This window comes from Ctenopharyngodon idella, chromosome 16 (assembly GCF_019924925.1).
Source record: "Ctenopharyngodon idella isolate HZGC_01 chromosome 16, HZGC01, whole genome shotgun sequence".
Lineage (NCBI taxonomy): Eukaryota > Metazoa > Chordata > Actinopteri > Cypriniformes > Xenocyprididae > Ctenopharyngodon > Ctenopharyngodon idella.
Genome location: NC_067235.1, coordinates 26835118 through 26850596, shown reverse-complemented (window position 1 = coordinate 26850596; position 15479 = coordinate 26835118). Strand labels below are relative to the sequence as shown.

At 36.5% G+C, this 15479-nt stretch overlaps 1 long non-coding RNA gene across 1 annotated transcript in view; it reads right to left on the bottom strand.

Annotated features, from left to right (window-relative positions):
• Nucleotides 1–10637: 10637 nt before the first annotated feature.
• The window catches only part of LOC127497949 (uncharacterized), a 53606-nt gene continuing 48764 nt past the window's right edge, over nt 10638–15479 (bottom strand). The window contains exon 3 of the long non-coding RNA XR_007925713.1: nt 10638–11211. This is a non-coding gene — a long non-coding RNA (uncharacterized LOC127497949). The remainder of the gene's footprint in view (nt 11212–15479) is intronic.

The window sequence follows — 15479 nt, the reverse complement described above, 5'->3', positions numbered from 1 at the left end:
AATATATTTTAAAATGTAATTTATTCCTGTGAATTTACAGCATCATTACTCCAGTCTTCAGTGTCGCATGATCCTTCAGAAATCATTCTATTATGCTAATTTGGTGCTTCAGAAATATTTCGTATTGTTGAAAACAGTTGTGCTGCTTAATATTTTCAGGATTCTTTCATGAAAATAGTTTTTTCTTAACAATGTAAACATCACTTTTGATTAATTTAATGCATTATTGCTGAATAAAAGCATTCGTTTGTTTTAAAAAAAATCATTTGAACAGTATAAATATGACTTCTTTTTTTTTTTTATAGAACTCTTTTAAGTTGACAGTTTTGAAATTGTTCCAGAGTTACTTTCTTTAGATAGATTATTGTTATAAGTATGGCTAAGTCAAACATTTACTTAAATTAAGCAGAAGAATTTGAAATCTCAAAAAGCCATGCAAAGTTTTCCCTTCCTTTTTGAAGTTTTCTGAACAGCTCTTTTTTTATATAGGGTTAGTAAGTGTTCTTAGAAACGACAGCAGTGGGTCTTTCTCTCTCTCCATAAATCCCTCAACCCTATCAGTGTCACTTATGTCCTCCTTGCCTCCCTCATTTCTCTCTTGTTTCTCTCTCTCCGTCCCTGTTGTACTCCAGCTGTCAGGGGAGAGTTAATCCTGTTATCTGTACAGGCGCAGACTGACAGTCTCACACACATACACAAACACACATTTTCCCAATCCGCCGTACTGTAATCAACCAGGCTGTACACACCACTCTCCCCTCTATAATTAACTTTCCTCTCAACCGGCGTGTAACACACACACGGACTCACAGAGGCACTGCTCAATTAATTAGGCTGCCCACATGCAAACTCGAAGGGAGTGTGAGAGAGAGAGAGACCGGTTCCCTTTCACTTTTCACTCTCTAAACTGCCCCGCTGCATTATAAATTCAATGAAGAAAGTGTGATAGCAAAGACATTTGAGACCTGGGATTGATGCATTTATGCTTGGCTTTATTTTTGGCCTAACACGGTGCATATTGTTGGCTCTTAACAGCTAAAGACAATGTCATTGAATGCATCCATTCAGGTTTGTGTTGTCTTTGTGCATCATGACGGTGTTTGTGTGTAGGTGAGAGCGCGTGAGCTTTTGTTCATGTAAATGAAAGGGAAAGCTCCAAAAGAGGTAAAAAACCTGCCATGCCAAAACAAAACACGCAAACACACAGACGAGCAGGAAGACACGTCACTCGCAGGCATTCAGGTTGAGCTGTAGCCTTTATGTTTTTCACACAGTTTCTCTTTCTCAAGCTCTCTCTCTCTCCCTTTCTCTCTGAGGGGTAATTACAGTGGTGGGCTCAAGCCGAGTCGGTAAACGCTTCTCTTTTCCTCTTTCGCTCCCACCAAGCAAATTATGCACTGGTTACTATAGAGACCTGTTTACAAAATGTTCTTTTTGCCTTTTTCTTTCCTCCCCCCTCTGCCCTCACTCGCTCCATTTTTCCCTTCAATTTTCTGCCGCTCCCTCAAACTCAGTGTGTCTCCTTATGTACTGACTGATGCCTTCATCCGCCTGTCTTTTTATTTCTTCCTTAGTCTCTTGCCTGCTGTCTCTATGCCCGACTACACACATAACACACAGTTGCACACAAGAACATGATTATATGAAAATATAATTGCGTATGATATTGAACAGCTGTCTGTGTATGACATAAATGATGAATGTCTTTTTTAATAAAGGTGCAAAACAAACCTGTTTCTTTTCGTATGTTATTCTGATGATGTGCAATTTCAAAATTGGCACAGGCCCTATTGTGGTATACATATTACATTTATGAATTTAGTTGACGTGAATCTTCAAGCAGTGAGAGTGGCATTCTGCTCTGTGACATGCTATATTTCATCTAAAACTATTTAATACTAAATATTTCTCAATATTTAAAAAAAAACATTTAATTCTTACATCACAGGACTATTTAAAATCACTGAAAAATGGTTTAATTACTTAAATGCAAAATGTTTTATTTACCAAAATTAGTAGCATAAAAACATTTACATAATTTGATGTGACGAATTGGCTTATTTGATTGGGAACCTAGAAATAGAATCTTAAATGTTAATTTTATATTTTACATGGCAATAAGTGGCGTCATTTCACCAAAAGCCAGGGTATGGTAGACCCTGACAACGTCATCTAATCTTACTCCCTCGACGTGACAGTCCCACTTTCTTCACACAACTTTTTCCGGCACAAGTCTGAATATTATCCAATTTGTGTTATTTTTAATATGATTACCAAAAACATTTTTGTTCATCCTACAAAGATCATCCTCGTTTATAACACTAAAATTCAATCAATCAAAAACCACAGCCAATCAGAACACAGTGTGGGCGGGCTCTCGCGGCATTTGCACTGCATCAGAGATTAAACTTGACGGCACTCGCAAGAAATGGATAAGTACATAATCGATTTCACAAATGTTACACCATTTAAACATTATTAAAAATACAAACTGAGCTACTGAAACAATCTTTGTCATAGAATACACTTGTTTGTTCACAGTTTGAACGTTCTTGCTTCCATTTGTTTAATTTCAAGATCTGAGGTAAATTATCCATTGTTGCTTTTACTACGGCTACAAAACTGGGAGAACTAAATGATATTCAAAGTAACATTACTCACTTTGAACATTAAATAAAGCACATAAACATTACCTGAGATTATCATTGCCATACTTTGTGTTGTTGTTCCAGCCGCTTCGCAAAAAAAAAAAAAATAGAAACCAATTTTGCGCGTCACCGTCGCGGCTGGTTAGGACAACTGGTAACTTAAACACCTCTGATTGGTCAATATTTTCAACAGAAATCCCTGTGATTGGCTACAATACTCAACGCTGCAAAATCACGTTGTGAATAGACAAATTGGCAGCACCAATGTGTCTTACATGACACGAATATAACAACCAGGTCGCTTTAATTTACTTTTCTGTTTTATTTAACAATACAAATTATTTGTTACACATAGTAATATAGGCTAACTCCGTTAATCCTGCATGTAACGAATAAAATTATATAAGTTGCATTGACTTGACCAGGCATTGACGCCTCTGACGGCAATGTTTTTTTGTAAATTATAATTTACATAATGTCCGCTTGGAATTATAAGGTTCTGTCTGACATTTTTTTTTTTTTTTTTTTTTTTTTTTTTAAAATGAGTTTTATTATTCTTATTCTATGACAACTTATTTACATTATGTGTGTGTGTGTGGTTTTTTTTAAATGTTTTGGGACTTTTTATTTAAAAAAACAAAAATGTTCTATCTACAAAGTCGAATGGAATGCAAAAACTTTGAAGCTCATTATCTCAAAACTGCTCAGAATGCAGACAGAATTCCAAGGGGATGAAAATCTAAGACTTAAAATTAAGTCTATAGACAGTAAAATATAACCATTTCATCGTGGTTTTAGACTGTATGAATACAGTTTAACCTAAAATCTTAATTTCAATAAATAAATAAATAAATGTTGACTCAAAGTTGTGGTGTATTCCAGGTAACCATGTTATCAGTATGTGTGATTTCCCTGGAAATGAAACCCATTATCATGTTACTTGCACATCTTATCTTGTCCTTGCTCAACTCTTCCTTTCTCTGTTTGTGTTTCCTGGCTACACACACTTGTCTTTCCCACACACTTGTTATTGGCAACCTCCTAGTGGTACCCAGTGTATTCAGAGGATGTTTCTTGCTTTTTTTCCCCTTGTTAAATTCCTTCTCATCGCTCCACTTTGCTGCCTTGGTGATCTACTCCTATTCTATCTCATCTCTCTCTCTCTCGCTCCCTCTTTGGGCATTTACTTTTCAGGCAGGGATTGACTTCTGCCAATGCTGCTCAAATATGACAGTGCTTAGACAATAAAAGTACACCATCATGGCAGCTTGAGAATACAGTACACAACCTGAGAGAGAATGTTTGAGATTCACACGAGTACAGCACAGCATCTAAAGCAAAGGTTCTAAACTGGTCATGCTACAGACCCCGGATTTTACATTGGACAACAAATGGTTACCCAACACAGCAGCAAAATTGTTTATCATACAAAAGGCACAATATGCAAAATTATAAGCAGGGCATGTCACGAGATATATACAGTATAAGTGCAATTTGGAAACCAGAGGGCCGGTTCACAAAGAATGCATTTTTTGCTTTCTACAGCGCTGCTTTTTAATTGTTTTCTATAAAAGCATGTGCTAATTAGAAGCCTTTAACGTATACATTTTGCGCATGAAATCTTTGATTTAAAGACACCGTGTCAAGTAAAAAAAAAAGGGTAAATTCTTAGAAATGCATCTCAAGAGCCGGAGTTCACAAATGCAATGCATTGCCTTGCATTTGTGCGTTCCGCTAAACACTGCTTTTAAATTGTTTTTCATTTGCCTTTAAACATAAGAACGCATATTGCACATGCGATTTAAAAAAATTCTAGGCTGATGAATGTAAACGAACGCAAGCTCTCGACCCTGAACATGACACAGCACCATATGCCATGTCGTAATTACCGTAATTTCGAGATGACAACACATGACCAGTGTTGCCAAGTTTGCGGTTTTACTGCGAAATTGGGCTACTCATAACTCTTGCCTTTTTTTTTTTTTTTTTTTTTTTTTTTTTTTTTACTTTTCTTTTTTTCACTCCAAGGGAGTGGCCTTGGAGCTCATTTATGAAAACAGACTGTTTATGATTACTTCTAGTGATTTTTAAGTTGAAATTGTGTATTAAGCATAACAGTGACTGTAAAATGTGTATCTTGGGTATGGGAGTGGCATATGTTGAATTCTGATATTTGGATAGGATCATTGGGCTTGTTTTGGGGTATATTTGATTGCTGTTTGGGCTTGGGGAATTAAGCATTTCTATGGCAACACTATTAATACCTAAATTAATATGCAGCAGTCAGGTGGTACAGCGGTCACATGGTACAAGTAGAAGCTCTCAGAAAATTCCCATCTTACAAGCTGTAATTACGAGCTCTACGAGAATGTGAATGCTTTTTACAAGTTGAATCTTGTATTTACTGTAATTACGACATGGCGTAAATGCACCTTTTTTAAACGTGGACACATGTGTGAGACAGTGAGAAGGCAAGGCAGTGGGTAATGTCCACCTAGCGCTTGTTTACATAGAAAAAGTTTTCAGACACAATAAACCTCACAAGAATCGAAAATGGGCTACTTTCCCATAGACTGGAGTGAGACCATAAACGTCTCTCAAGCTGTCGTGATCTTTTTTTGCGCTCTGTGGTGTGACTGACACATCGCTGTAGCACTTCAGTTCAAACAGAGGCAGAGCGCACATGAACCGATCTTCTCTTCTGCTTTACAACACGAAATAAACATGAATGGATGTAGGATGAATGAATACCGAAGGTATGTTGAAAGAGACAGTACAACTTACCGAAATCCGTATCGTGTCATATGTAAAGTTAATCGATCAATCATTGTTTCAACCGCGGAAAAGCGGCAATAAAATAGCTTGTAAAAATGTCACATTTACCATAACATTTACCTCAGAAAAGCTGTTCAATGTCAAAAAACTTGTTACTCAGCTACAAAAATTTACTTAAATTAGAGAGGAGCATTTTGATATATCCACTATGTCTATAGGCCATTTCATATTCATTGTACTTAACATGTGCTTCAATACTGAATGTATAAAACCGTTTTATGACAGCCACCATTGAAATGTTTAGGCCGAGTAAAAAAACGAGTAGAAACATGGTATTAAAAATGAGTAGAAACATAATTATGTCTTTAAAAAATTTATTATAACATTATTATAAAAATTCTTTATGTGTAATTTATATGTAAGTAGCTTCAAATCAATTAATTTTAACCTTTAATATTATAATGATGTACCAGCTGTAGTTCCCTGTATAGTTTACAGCATTAGTTGAGAGATATTTTCTTCTTTGAGGAAATTTGCCATGTACTGTAACTGATAGGCCCAAATTAATCATTATTGAATTGAAGGTAATCAAACTGAAATCAAATCGCAAGCTTCTGAATCAAAATCAAATCCAATTGTGAAATTTGTGTCAATGCCCAGCCCTAGTGTCAATAAATGTTTTTTTGTTTTGTTTTTTTTACTTGAAGCAAATGTTTTTTTCCATTTATTTTCTTGTCAGAGTGCACCAGAATGCTTAGTTTACATGTTAAAATCACCTTTTTTTTAAATTTTCTTTTACTACTATTTACTTTGTAAACATGTCACCTTTTTCAGAGAACTGAATTCGTGATCGCGTACTGAGAGATTTGGCTTTCTGTGCACGTATTAATCGGAACACAAATTAAGATATTTTTGTTGAAATCCGATGGCTCAGTGAGGCCTCCATAGCCAGCAATGACATTTCCTCTCTCAAGATCCATTAATGTACTAAAAACATATTTAAATCAGTTCATGTGAGAACAGTGGTTCAATATTAATATTATAAAGCAACGAGAATATTTTTGGCCAAAAAAAAACAAAATAACGACTTATATAGTGATGGCCGATTTCAAAACACTGCTTCAGGAAGCTTCGGAGCATTATGAATCAGTGTGTGGAATCAGCGGTTTGGAGCACCAAAGTCACGTGATTTCAGTAGTTTGGCGGTTTGACACGCGATCCGAATCATGATTCGACATGCTGATTCATAACGCTCCGAAGCTTCATGAAGCAGTGTTTTGAAATCGGCCATCACTATAATAAGTCGTTATTTTGTTTTTTTTGGCGCACCAAAAATATTCTCGTCGCTTTATAATATTAATATTGAACCACTGTATTCACATGAACTGATTTAAATATGTTTTTAGTACATTAATGGATCTTGAGAGAGGAAATGTCATTGCTGGCTATGGAGGCCTCACTGAGCCATCGGATTTCAACAAAAATATCTTAATTTGTGTTCCGAAGATTAACGAAGGTCTTACAGGTGTGGAACGGCATGAGGGTGAGTAATAAATGACATTATTTTCATTTTTGGGTGAACTAACCCTTTAATAACAATTTTTAACATCGAGAATGTCCCAAATTCTGAGAGAAACGGCTTTCTGTGCTCGCACTTTGGCAGTGTGCCAGTCAGCACCGTACCAAATTCCTTTACAGGATATGTTGCTCTTATAACTCTTTTTAACATCAAGCACGTCCCGTTCTTTATATTCTCATTCATGCATTTCATCATTCTGAAGTGTCAGTATATTGCTATATATTTACATACCGCGATATACACAAATATAGCAAAATCTCTAACGGTAGACATTTTATATCGTGGTAACGATATATATCATCATACCGCCCAGCCCTATATGGTGGCCTGGCATAATGTTTATTACCCAGGAGTCTCTGATTCCTACAGAGTAACTACTCAATGTCTTTCTCACCCCTATCCTGTTCATGCAGTGCTCGGAAGCATTGTCAGCACATAGTCCAGTGTTGTGTTCAGGCAATTAATTTAGACTCTTCTTTCATCTTGCTCTGTCTTCCCTGAAAATGAGTGGTCCGCGGGGGCTTTAGGGCTTTATAAGGGCCAGGGTTTTAAGGGTGGACGTATATTAGACTGCATAACGACTAGAATTTTTGGTCTTTCGAGATTTGAATAAGGCACATGTTTATAGAAGACATAATTTTGGATGGTTAAAGTGCGATAGACATCTTTTGTAGGTGTGGCTGTATGTATTAAAGTGGGTTTAGGGAGCATGGGCGGCTCGTGCTGATGGGAAGTAAAAGTTAATTGTTCCCCAAAGGCACATGCAGAGTTGGAGGACGGGATAGGCTCGAGATGATTGTGCAGATTTCTTCCTCCTTCATTTCGTTCCCTTCGCCCTAGTCTCCTCTGCTTATTCTTGTTCCTGTGTTTGTGAAATAAATAATAAATATGTTTAATTAAAACTCTAATACACTGTGTTTCTGTTAATCCCAATTTATGTACTGTAATTAAGTCTGTCTCCTCAAGCTTTGTTAATTGCTCACGCATATGTAAATATGCGAGGCAGTCAGATTGATTCAGGTTTATATGCATAATCACAGTGTTTGATTGTGTCTGTATTTGCGTGTGTGTCTGTAAAAACATTTGCATTTTGGTTGACACAGAGGTGTGTGGGCAGAGAGAGTATTATTATGCTGTCATAAAGGCGGTTGATTGGTATAATGGGATGATACATAATAATACAGCTCAGCTTATTTGTTTACATGTCCTGATGTAGATAATATATAGCCTACATCCATCAACTCAAACAGATTAAAATGAAGACAAGAGTTTGAGTATATACTCTGTCTGTCTATTTTGTTCGTCCATCCATTCACCCAGGCTGTTTTTCTTTCTATTTGTCTGTCTGCTTTCTCAATCTCTCTCTCTCTTTCGCTCCGTTGCTCATTAGAGACAGAGGGAAAGTGATATCATTCTAATGATTACCCTTTTTTCCTCTCCCCCACTCTCTCACTCTTTTCAGTAAATGAGTGAAAGTGATATCTCTCTCTAATGATCAGTGTGAATAATCGGCCTCTATATAAAGTCTTCCTTTAGTGTTGGAAATCACTCTCGCTTTTCTCCCACTCTGTCCTTTCATTATTTCCTCTTTTTATCCATTAGCCTTTTATGAGGATGGTTCTCCTTTCATAGGCTTTCATGCTGTTTATTAGCGATTGAGGATTTAGAGGAATAATTAAATACAAACATGCAAGATCATATGCACCCACACATTTGCAGGTTCACTGCCGTTGCAGGTTCATGTTTGATATTTGGCTGTGATTTCAACTTAAAAAGCACTAAAATGTCTTGTACAACATATAGGCCTTCATAATTTCACAAACTGAAAATATGGGACCTATAATGCACCTTTTACAAGATGTAATATATGTCTCTGGTGTCCCCAGAATGTGTCTGTGAAGTTTCAGCTCAAAATACCCCACAGATCATTTATTACAGCTTGTCAGATTTGCCCCTATTTGGGTGTAAGCAAAAGCACGCTGTTTTGTGTGTGTCCCTTTAAATGCAAATGAGCTGCTGCTCCCGGCCCACTTTTCAAAAGAGGGTGGAGCTTTAACAGCTCGTGCTTCATTTGCTCAACAACAACAAAGCTGGAGAGTCTCATGCAGCCAAAATGACGATTGTCAGTAACGGTGTTCAGCCTTACATTGTTCAAACCGGAGTTGGACACTGATGGACTCAGGAAGAAGTTATAACTTTTAGAATGCAACTGGACTTTTCTGAATGGTTAGTGGATAAATTTATGTAGTTGCTGTGGAGTTGATTCAACTCATCGACTAGCATGTGCCCTCATGTTAATCTTTTGTGCAAATCCAGCGTTGAATTGACCCTCGTTTGTGAAGCAGTCCGTCGTAAACACAACAACTCTTCCTCTTCTCTAAAGCAGCCCAACATGGACTTGTCCCCTTTGTTGCATGTTCTTGGGGGCAGGGTTTATGTAAATTTTAGGGATAGTGATATCACTAACCCAGGAAGAAGCTGGTTGTAGTCCCTACCAGCCATTTGATGTAGTCCTTGAACAGGGAATTCTTTAACAAAAAATATCTCCTTTTGCATTTAACTTTGAGCGTCGTAACTTTGCAGATGTTGTTTATGCTCAAACAGCAACATTACACTCCAACTAAAGTTAAAAAAAGTGAAATCATAATCAACCACCTCTTTAAACTACAAAAACATGAATTTGTGAAAACGCTGATGTTATTGACGTAGTGTTTCTTTACAAAGTGTCATCGCCAACTACATCGCCTGGCATGAATAATACAGCTTTTTTTTTTTTTTGTCGTTTTTGTGGATCCATGTGAACGGGATTGTTTTGACAGTGGTGTAGTCTGTACACGGAAAATGCAAAGGAAAAACTTTTCCGTTTTTAGTACATCATTGTTGTGTAAACTTACCCTCAGTCAGGTTGATATTATCATATTAATGAAGATTTTTTTACACTTATTAATGGAAAAGAGAAATATACAGGTCTTTCTACAGTACGTGTGCCATTTGTGACACTCATATGTACAAATAATAATGATTTTAGTTGACAAGATCAAGTTATCCAACAACCCTGTTATCATCATACACCCCCCCCCCCTTCAAATACCATAAAGATCATAACTAATATCATAATTTAATCAGCATTTCATAACCTTCTATGAAACACCTTGAGCTAAAGGTAAGTCAAAAACTGTCTGCTTGGTTACAGACAACATTGTTACCTTTCTAAAGTTACCCTTCATCGTTATAGCTTTCTATATTTATATGCCAAATGCCAATATATATTTTAAATTAATTAATTAATTTAGCTTGAAATGGCACAGTACCATTTATTGACACTTAAATTAATCCATTCATTAACCATTTCAGTCGTATCCGACTCTTGGTGATTCTGTGGCCATCTCTCACCATACTCCGAGAGACTGTCCATTAATTTTTTTGGCAATTATTTTTCCGGGGTAGGTTGTCAGGTCTTTCCCCAACCCTCCCCATTACTGACACTTAGTTTAAATCTCTTTATCAAACTAGAAAAGGTATGTGTTACACAGAATGGCCCTCACATCAAAAAGACATGGAAAAAAGACAGAGATTCAACAAAGAAAAACAGGAAAAAGTGAAAACAGAGCCAGTTTTCCACGTGTTTATTTTGTGCTTACAGAAGTTTTTTCCAGCTTTTTTTTCTCTCGTTCTGGTGTGGAGGACTTGAGTTATTAAAACGCCAACCTTTCCAACAAGAAGCAATAAATCAACCTAAAGATCCTGGGAGAGAGAGACAGAGAGAGAGAGAGAGGCAGAATGAGGAGAAGCAGATCTGAGAGCGCAAGGCCTTGGAGAATGGATGGATTGGTGAAAGAGAGGACAGAGTTGAGAGAAGCAACACTGGTAAAGAATGAAACCAAAACTAAATAAGATCCATAGGTGTTGCTCTTCAAGCCTGAAATCCTGAAATTGATTTAGTCCAACTCTAGATCTACTGAAGTTTTTTGTTATTAATAATATTTTACAGAATGCATTATTGTAGGCTATTACTTAATCTGCTGTGTCTCTGATACTGTAAAGCACAGTGCACATACACATACACACTCAATCAGAGTCAGCCAGGCCTGACAAGTTGAGCAAAGCTGGGTGAAACGGTTAAATAGTTTAGTCTCTGCTTAAGTGGCTGTCTCTCTTGATATCTCTCACTGTATTCTTCTCCCTTCCTCTCTCTCCCATCTTTATTCACTGCCAGATACAAAGAAAAAGACATTCATCAGGATAAAAACACATCCAAAGCATCCTTAGTCTACAAATGTGCTTGCATATATGCTTTAATCTGTGCGTGTGTGTGTGGTGGTGGGGGTATAAAACCAAAGAGTATAAAAGCAAATCTTTTTTTTTTTTTTTTACTTTTGTTCTGTAGCTGCTATTTTGAAAACACATACACTACGCTAACAAAAACTAGCTAACTACATTTATGTAAGGAGACAATTTATAAATTACTTAATATATTGAACAGGTAATTTTTACTAAATACAGAGACTCTAATCAATTAATCCTTAATCTGTTCATTTGGTTGAACCATCCAAACAAACCAAATCAATAGAATAAAGCAGACTTTCCAGCGCTACATAGAGAGAGGAATGATAAGGATGAACTAATTCTGAATAAATCAGGCTTTTCAATGCTACACACACACCATATTTTGTAATGTAATGTAATGTAATTTAAGCTATTTTCTACAGCCTAAATATGCGAGAATAGAGAATGGGAACGTGACGCCATCAGCGCAATGCATTCTGGAACTTTAGCACACCAACGAGACTGAGTAGTAATGTAGGTAGACTTTAATACATTTAAAAACACATTAAAATGGTGAACTCTTGCCGAGTTGAACGGTCTTAGCTGCTGTGATAAAAAATAAAGTGCAGTAAGCTAAATGGTAAAACTTGTTTTACAAACAGTGTGTTTATGATTATGACAGTACATTAAAATAATATGTAAAGAAACTCGCTGTTTTGTACAGTTAAAAAATGAAGCGGATAACACCGGAAGCCAGACACATTCAATTTACAAATGGCCGCGCCCGCTCTTACAGTGGTTAAGAGAGAGGGTCGTTTATGAATCTTTGGAGCAGCATTGAGGAAATATATGCACAGTTAATAAAACTTTTGAAAGAAACATGCCTGAAGGAGCAAATATAAAAGGTTGTGGTTTATTTTATTTCTTCACCGCCAAAAGCAGCGAAGGGCTACATTTATGCTGTCTACAAAAAATGCCCAGATAAAAGTATCCCATGGGACAGGAAGTGAAGCTAACGATGGATTCGGACGTGCCTTGATGCCTTCCTACCTTAGAATGCATCCTCCGAAGGCAGCACTTTTAAGCTTTCGGACGCAGCCATGAAAGACAGCGGGCCGTTTAAGACTCACTAAAATGCATGTACTTTTCAACGGTACACGAGAGAAAGAGCCATGTAGGTGAGTGCGTTTGATTTATTTCTTCAGCTCAGACATTAAAACCAACAATGTGCCGCTTGGTTGGGCTATAGGCTACACCACGAAAAAAAAAGCTTTTTACGGAAAAACGCTGTCACTACTGAAAAAGTACTTAAGGTACTTTTTTTTTCTTTTCTTTCTTTTTTTTTTTTTTTTTGTGGTAGGCCTATAGGCTAAATGAGAAATAGGCTGGATCTCAATCTCTTTATGAGATTGAAGCTGTGACTCACAGTAGAGATGATGAGTTGAGATGCTCCTACAGCTCTGATAAGCTTGATTTAACCTCATGACTGTGTATCGGGACTCTAAATGCAATTGGGCGTGTAGCTAAACGCGCGCACAATTCACCAACAGGGAGCACTACCGCGTTTGCAAATATCACCGCTGTTCTCACCTGTGAATCACTAAACCTCCTGGTGGTTCGAGAAAAGAGTAAAGAAAAGAAACACTTGACTAAACCATGGCACCACGGGCACATCAACACTAAACCCCGCCGTGTGACTTAATCAACCTTCCCATCATTTCTTGGTAAAACGCCTGGAGAGAAAAAGAAATTGTCTAGACATAACATTAGCGCAGTGTCGTAAGAGGGATGAGACATTATTTCTTTGAGCGTATAATGTCTCAGAGGATAGAAGTTTTTTTTTTATCTATTTCAGGAAGAATACTATTAAACCAGCTAATGACCCAGCAGAACAGAAATCCAAAACCATGGCAACAACTGCAAAAGAGCCACTTCTCTAATTACATATTAGGAAAATCGGATACTGTAATTAAAGAAAATTAAATATGGAGATTAAACAGATCTAGAATGGCAACTGAGTTAATGGCAAAGAATTTGTTAGATGTGTGGTTTAGTTATCTGGTTCTTTTTGTGAACCAGTGACTATAACATGTCCGATTTTTATTTATATAAGCTACATAGAACATAAACATATTTATCTGAACATGAAAGTATTTTTACGATAGGCCTAATTTATGCATTATGTGGGTCAATGACATGATGCCCCTTTTTTGTTTTTGGTCCAGATCTATTCATTTAGTAGTTTAGAAATGCAGTTCATTGATAGTTACACACAACATGTTTTACATTACTGAATTAAACTTCAATTTGATATTTTTGGGGGGCATAAATTCGAATTTGTTAGATATTTTATATAATTAAAAGAATAAAATTCTTGAAAACAAAACCTCATTAAGTACAGTAGTTTGGTATGCTGTTAATATTTCTTGGAGAGTTTAGTTTTTTAAAAATATTATAAACATTTGAAAAAAGTTTGTCTATTAAATCAAAGTCATGTGGTGCAGAAAAAAAACAAAAAAAAACAGGAAATGATATCGTACAGACCAGAGTCATGACTGTGTGTCATATCAATAGGCTAAATCTCTTAAATTATTTAATAATTTGACCTCTTTATGAAATGTCATGGCTTTAAAATGTCATGTGGGACACACCAACCAAAAACAAACAAACAAAAAGAATGATACTTATGGATTAATATTTCAAGAAAAATTGTATTTTATCATTTGCCAGTGACCCATTTATTGTGAAATGATTTTTCTTTACATCAAAAAGTTATTCTGCACTCATAAAACTGCGCTTATACGCTTATGTCATTATAGTCCTGATTTTTTCCCCCCAGAGTGCCTGTTCAAAAAGTCAGATTTGATTTGTAATTTCTGTCACCCAGCTGGTGCTGATCAGCCTGTGAATGCTGGAGGTTATGAAACTATAATATCTCTCATTTGTTCCATATTTCTGACATCAGTCATAAATGAGATCTATATGTTCAGATCTAGCTCACTGACTTACATCATAACTTCCCCCTTTGGCTGTATTTTGATTGTTTATATCCATTTGTCTCACATGGGGAGATACATCAACAAATCCTAGAAATTGCACATGTATTGCATTTTTGATATTGCATTCATTTATTTGTTAAATTGATATATTGATATATTTAAACCTGGAAGTAAATAAGTTTATTTCATGTAAATTTATTTCCTGTTTATTTATTTTAAATGTATCAAAGCTTTTTTATTCAAAATTTGTTTACATTAGAGAAATACAGTAGTCATTTAACTCTACTGTAAATGGACAGTTAGATAAATGGAGGTTAAATGAAGCGAAGGAGAGCAGAAAGAGAGACATGGTACATTGACAGACTAAAGAGAACGAGGGAAACAATAAAAATTGTGCTGACGCTGAATTTCATGTCTATAATAAAAGTGAGAAGGGAGGGGTCAGAGAGAGGAGAGGTTAAAATAAGCATGATGACGGGGGGAAGGGGCCCGTGTGACTGAGGTACCGTCATGATCACTGTGAAGAGCCACGAACAGGAAGCACAAACTAAGACATCAATATGTTAAAATGGTAAAAAAGAAATAGAATAAAGGGAGCACAGGGAAAGACAGAGGAGAGAAAGGTTGGAATGAGGGAGGAAAAAGAAAGGAGAGGGGAGATGATGGATGCGCTGCTCTCATTTTGTGCCCCCTAACGAAGACTCTAATTAGTGTTTGTGTAATTCTGCACTGTCTTCACTGCCTGCTCATCTTAATTAACTACATTCATCTTCACCTCCCTCCTCTCTCTCGTTCTATCCCTCGCTCTCTCCGTCTCTCCCATTGCTCTCTTAAAAATAACGCCGACTGACTGCGTCCCACCTGGAGTAGATCTGCTTTTACTGTAGAAACCTCCCTCTCTCTCTCTCTCTCTCTCTCTCTCTCTCTCTCTCTCTCTCGAACATACACACTTGCTCTCTTAGTGTCAATAAAGTTTAATTGGTATTATTTTAAGGGATTGCAATATTGCCGGAGCATTTAAGTAGTTGCTTATACAGGTGTATGAGGAATAATGAGAGTAAATGGTGGAAAATGCTATGAAGAGTATGTATAATACATCACTGCAAGAGCATGTGACCATTGCCTTGATTTAAATTCATTTGCATAGTTTAAATTGATTTAGAAAAAAATCTGTAATTATTTTATTTATTTATTTTTTGCATTTTGTTTGTT